Raw genomic sequence first — 6,659 nt, 5'->3', positions numbered from 1 at the left:
GATGGTCAGGCCTCTCGCTTGGCAAGGTGGAAGTGTGCCGATTGGCAGATGGCACGACGCACACCGGTCTCTCCCTCCCCTTGCCCATTAGGCGACACAGGGTGTTGGCACCTCCACACACCTTGGGGTGATAATGTACAGTGGGGACAGATGAGGAAATACCCCTCACCATAATTAGTGTTACAGCAACCCATGAAATACACTACTCTTTCATATCCGGATTCACGCTTCTTGTAAAGGCAACAGATTATGGCCCTCACGGACCAAAGTTACCTAACTGTGCCCCCTTCCTCTACAGCCTCCATCCTCCTAGTAAACCCTCTCCATAAGGTCACTGTTTCACTGTCCAGATTGCCTCACCAGTGAAATATGTAACTGTTGTTCTCTACAGTCAGCTTTCTCCACTGGTAAATACAAAATGTGCCTCCCCCTTAGATCAGACCCCTGGAGGTCTTCGGCCTTCAGAAGGGCGCAGGTGAGCAACGAGCACAGACACTCAGGCCCTGGACCAAACGGCAGATTGCACGCGAGGGCTGACAACGGGATATCTCACCACTGAAATCACAGTGGGAGAAACGCATCAAAAAATATCCTCCCAAAAATAGCCACACGGAAATGGGAAATGACTTTGCAGACACAAGAGGATGGGGCTATTTTGGATTTTTTTTTTTTGTCACGGGGTCTCAATGTCCCTGATCGTCGCTGGGGGCAGGCGAAAACGCTCACGCCTTCCCTGTGTTATTCCAGCGTCGGCCGCGGCAGCGGGAGGCGGTTTCCTGGGATGGCGAGAGGCCCCGGGAGTGGCGGGGCCCGGCTGGGATGATGTAATGGCCCTCGTCGCCAGCCAAGGAGAGCATGCCTCTCGCAGACCGCGCTTCCTCAGCCCCGGGGGGAACGTGTCAGACCTCATCTCTGACCACCCCCCCCCCCCACCCCCACCGCCTCAGCTGGGGAGGACACCCAGCTCCTCACTCCCTCGCACAACGGAAGAAGCAGCACTCGATTTCAACCACACACAACCAGGAGGAGGAGAAAGCGGTGGAAATCGTTTGATCTCTGAGCCGAAGCAGGGCCAACACAAAATGAGAGCCTGTGTGCAACATCCAATGAGAAAACATGGTTGACACAGGTTTTCAAAAAAACTGTAACTGCAAAAATAGTGCAGGATATATGCTTTTGATTCTGGACAAACAAACAATCAAGAGTCATGTAGGACAGTGCTGCGTACTGAACTTAATGTGGCTACATACATACAGTAATTGGGACCGCCAGTAGTGGTCTGAGAGACATATTTACTCCTCCATTTGTGTTTCTGTTGTGCGTTTGAAAATGTCACTATTTGTACATACATGGCACCACACAAGGCTAGGTAAATAATCTGCTTTGAACTCTATGGTTGCTCTCCTGTACTACTTCTTAAATAAGTAAAAAGCACAATAGCTGCTCTCTTCCTGTGAAGAGTACCACAATTTGACCCTTGACCAATGCTGTCCCAGGACAGCATGGCCCTGTCACATTACACACAGAGTTGTTTATTAATTTCAGCAAGATTAGTTCAGGTTGCGTTTGGTGTCAGACCATGACAAAAGGTGTTTTAAGTAGCATCTGATTGACTGATTGACAAATTGCCCATCACTCCTCCCTTTCTAAGGATGGGGAAAAACTCACCGCCATACAGACAAAAATATGGTTATGGTACTGAGGACAAAATATAAGAGATTTTTTTGTTACATTGTTTTATTGCTTGCTTCACAGAAGGATATGACCCACAGAATGCCCAGACATATCACAAGAACAAACTGTTCTATTCTGAAAAGATGGAGAGAATGTGAGTCTGAAAACCACATTCGAAAATCAGTTTGGCCACCACTCGAAAACACTGAATGGTTCAGAAAAATAAAACAAAATTATGTAATCACACATACACAAAACTTCATTCTAAACGCATAAGTTACAATATCATAATATTAAATAACAAGCCAAATATCTTCAACCAGGGTCCTAAGTATGATAAAAATCCACTCTCCCCGTCAACTACTGAGCATCTCACCAAATTCATGTCGAGAATGTTCTTATTTTAGTTTCCTACTGCCCTTATCCTTGATCTACCACAATTAACACAGAAACGACAACGGAGAGTGCACTCCAGTGCTGTTCAGCACTATTACGCATCATGACAATTTCCAGAACATTCTTCGGCGGCTCACTTCCCAGCTGAGCCTCCTAGTGCAAGTGCTGCCATATGGGCATGCTTCTTCTGTGCTTTGAAACTGCAGAAGCAACAGAGATGGGGATACATTTGAGCCCCCCTCCCCACCCCAGCCATGAATAAGTGTACCAAAGGCAGAGCAACTCGCCAAACCATTGCCTTTTTTTTCCCTGTAACAGCCAATCTGACAGTCCCTGCGCCTTCCATGCAGGGCACCGCCCAGGGTTTTTTCGGAAAGCAGGGCTTGAAGGCCCCTCTGTAACAGAGATGGCCGCTGGTCACAACGACTGCTAGCAAAGGGCTCTGTCCAAGGCTGAGCGGATGGGAGGGAGTCCCACAGACTCTGAGAGGCTCGCAGTGTGGCCCCGAGTGTCAGATGCATTAAATATGAGTGGTAAGGGAGGGGAGGGCTGACTGGAAAATGCAGTAAAGCCCCCACCCCCCCCCCCAAAAAAAAATTGTCACAGAGACGACTTCAATTATGGATGCATGGGGCCATTCCAAATAAGCCAGTGGGGGGCCACCTGTGTCTTCTGCCGTCCACGATCTGAGAACGAGCAATAAGGTGCACCTCATGCAGGTACCACTGCACAGAACACAGTGCAGACCCTACGTCCTACTTATACAAGAGATTTTACTTCTGTAGTCTGATCAATTACCAGAGCAGCGACTCTACCTGCCATTTTTCAAAGGTAGCGTGTCTAGATCGAGACATTTAGTGAGACGACTCGAGACATTCTTCCCGAAAGTTTTAGACCGTGCAGACAGACAGAACACTCTAGCTGCAGACGATAAAGGGAAAAACCCTTTCAAACAAAACTGCAGTTTTGAACTTGGGTGTGGCTAGCAGAGCGGTTGCCCATATCCCCGTCAGAGGTTTGTAATTTGTTTGCAAAAATATCCCTTAAACAGCAGTCATGCGCACTGAAGCGTGCAATCTAAATCTCCCAGATACTGGTCTCGAAGCACATTCCCTATAGCAGAGAGTTATTTTATGTGTTCTTATTTTGGCTGTTGTGCAGTTACTCGGCAGATGTTCCGATGCAACCTCGGCGGATGCCGTCACGCTTTCTTTTTTGTGACCGCTGTCAAACTGCGACAGACTAGCCGTGCGCGAGGTTACATCCTTCTGAAGTTCACTAGTTAACTTCGCTGATTAAGTCCCAGTGTCCATATACTCAAGAGATCCTAATCTGCACAAATACGCTGGCAAGATGCTGTAAAATTCAAAACTTAGCATTACCGGGTAGTATTTAAGTAGGCGAAGATAGCAGACATTGTCAAGCTGGGTTTTTTGCCACAAATAAACCAATATCCATAATATTCATGACTATTCTATTTGAATAATCTTAGCGTTTACTTAACACAGTAACTCGTGAAGCACTATTGTATTTTACAGTGGATTTCATGGCCCAAATTCTAGGACGTGGGTTTCGGCCTATTTTACAAACCAAAAATTGCATCCTTCCAATGATAGCCTAGTCTGTTCTCTGCAGTCATGTAATCGCAGCTGCTAAAGGTGTAGGTTAATTAGAAATATAGCCAGACAGCAAATATGTAGGTAGTAATTTTAACCATCTAGATTATATAAACACACCAGCAAGTTGTTGGATTTTAGTGAAATTACAGCAACCTCATTAATTCCTAACAGAACAAGCACCTAGACACTGTATGGAAATGCGGAGGATTGCCATTCAGAGGCTAAGTCTACTCATTAGCCGTCCTTTTACCACGACCGACCGTCAATGACACAATATGTACACGACCGTCGCTTTACATTAATAGCGCAGGTATGTCCACAATGACATCATGTAAGTAGCTCGCTAATCGATACGTTACACTTGATGGCATGGGTCCACACAACCAAAAACCACGGGCGATCAAGCAAGGCAGCTAACTAGTAATTAGCCGTTTTCTTTCAAGTTTGTATGACGAAATAATCATTTAGGATGCCATCTAGTTGCCAACTTATAGACGAGCTGTAAACAAGAATGTGACAGACAGCTGTTGAGACGCAAACATGCCAATTAAATTTAAATTCCGTTTGCATCCGATACGATGGAATTGCATTTATCAGATTCTGATAACATGACTTAAACAGTCCAACACAAAACTCCAAATATGCATTCTTTATCTGGCTATCTTGCTGGTTAACTGGTGAACTAGCAAAATATCGGGGCACTAGCTAGCTAACGTTTTGGTTTCTGATCTATTTCCTTTGCTTTGGCCTGCGGGATAAAAATGGACGCACACCACATCTAACCTACCTAGCCAGCTAGCCAGTTAGCAGGCGAGCGAGAAATTAAAAGACGGCAATCTAATCCATGCAGCTAGCTGCAAGGAGAATCATTTTATTTGATCATATTTCTAGAAAAGAAATGCTTTCTATCGGGTTACCGACATGTATTTCCAATGAGTCACCATATCATCACCAAATGATTTACCCAAATTAATTACGGTCCCTTTAAGAGCCACAGACCTTAAACTTGTGCCTGTTTTCACACTGGTTGTGTTGTCTGCAACAACTCCTCGCAACTTTCGCCGCCCCTGCCTGGTCCTCTACAAAAGTGCAAGCTAAAATCGCTCATGCAAAACGGCAAAGCCTCCGTCATCTACCCCCTATTCGCCACTTCATCGATGCTCAAGACCGCAGCGATGTACTTTAAGGAAACATTACAGCCTCACCTTCTGGAATCTGTTCTCCGCTCTCCCCGTTGAGTGCGTCTAACTGCGACTGACACTGCTTCCTCCCCGTGGCTGTCAAACGCGACTGGTCCGAAGCTCACTGCCAAAGACTCACCAGCGCAAACACTCAAGATCACTGCGAATCGGCACTAGTGTTCCGTTCCAGTATTCCTCCGTATTCCACCCGAGTAACTTCCAAAAAAGCGATAGCGCCACCTACAGCATGGGAGTACTAACGCGGCTGCATGAAGTGCTTGAGCCTTCCTGCCAGAGATTTCTACCAGGAGATCCTGAATGGGCTACCTGTATACATCCAAGTGAAATATAGATTTTTGCCAATATGAGAGTTACAGGTTACTTGTAAATACATAGTTAGATGTCAGTCTAACGATCAGCTACATCAGGCATACTGTACAGTAACGTGTGTGTAACGATGTTCGTCGAGGTTTACCTTTTGTCAGCTGCCCTGGGAAAAGAGGACGAAAGTACATATGACTAAAAAAATAAATCAAACTGCACTTTTGTAAACATATTTAAAGCTTCCCATGCGTTATACTTTATAGTTCATGAGTTTATTTACTTAAGCATAGGTTCTGAAAGATGCAAAGTCATCTTAAAGATGCATCTTAAACATTATGTTAGAGGTTGTTAAATATTAGTTCCATTACTTCAAAGAAACTGTTTTACTAAAGGTCGACATCTTTGTTCTAGTAGTGCAGGTAGCCTATTCTCTCCATATTTGGACGCGACTCGTTAGACGTTCGTATCCGTGGCATCTACGTATTTTGCTCTATTTTGCGGTCAGACCAGGCACCGACACTATGATAAAGAGGAGCTTTTCAATAGAGACTGCAGAGTCCGAACGGAGATGACTTGGTGAAGAGCCCGTTGTAAAAACAAGTGGTAGTATGCCATGGCACAGAAAAAATAGGCCTATTCTTCAGCTATCATTGCAGACAGGGTCCGAAAGAAAACAAGTATGTCTTCGCTTTTGCCATAGATCGTCAAGAACATTACCCACCGCATACCATCACAGCACACGCTGTAAGATCAGTTATATGGGTGAAGAGTTTAATGGTCAAAACGTTATGCCCTTTGAAAATAATGATCAGTTACATCGTTGTCATTGCCCCGAGGGAAATTAAATGTCCCAAACTATGTCTGGACTGAAGCATTTGGCAGGTATGGAAAAAAGTAATTGCGGAACTCCTAAGGTAAGTAAATACACCCTCTAGTGGTAGACGTTGTAATTTCAGAATCGCAGGATTATGCCACAGGCTAACTTTTTTTTTTTTTTAGGAAACATTGTCCATATAAACATAAATGATTAAACTAGACTACATAAAAATTTTATTCTGTTTGTATATTTCCATTATAACAGTAAGCACCCTCACTCAAGTTACCCATTGACTCATTTGGTATGCTTACAAACTATAGATCTGTGCAAATATGTCATGTTTCAGCAAACTCAAACATGGCCTAATCATACGTATATCTACATTAAAAATCAATCAAATCAAAAATCAATTAAGATTGCTGGCACATGGTGACCATGTTTTTGAATATATCAATGTTTTCTTTGAAATTTCAGAGATTAACATTTTCATTGTTTTAAAAAATGAAATTACCATATTTCATGATTATTGTCCAACTGGGTCATGAGTTTACATTTACACTTAATTCAAGATGGCCAGTAAATCATGTGCCCTAAGGCTTTATTTCCTCATTGGATTTACTGTTATTGGGGGGAAGTTTCATGTCTGAG

Source organism: Megalops cyprinoides, chromosome 10 (genome assembly GCF_013368585.1).
Source record: "Megalops cyprinoides isolate fMegCyp1 chromosome 10, fMegCyp1.pri, whole genome shotgun sequence".
Taxonomy (NCBI): domain Eukaryota; kingdom Metazoa; phylum Chordata; class Actinopteri; order Elopiformes; family Megalopidae; genus Megalops; species Megalops cyprinoides.
This window is presented reverse-complemented; position numbering follows the sequence as displayed.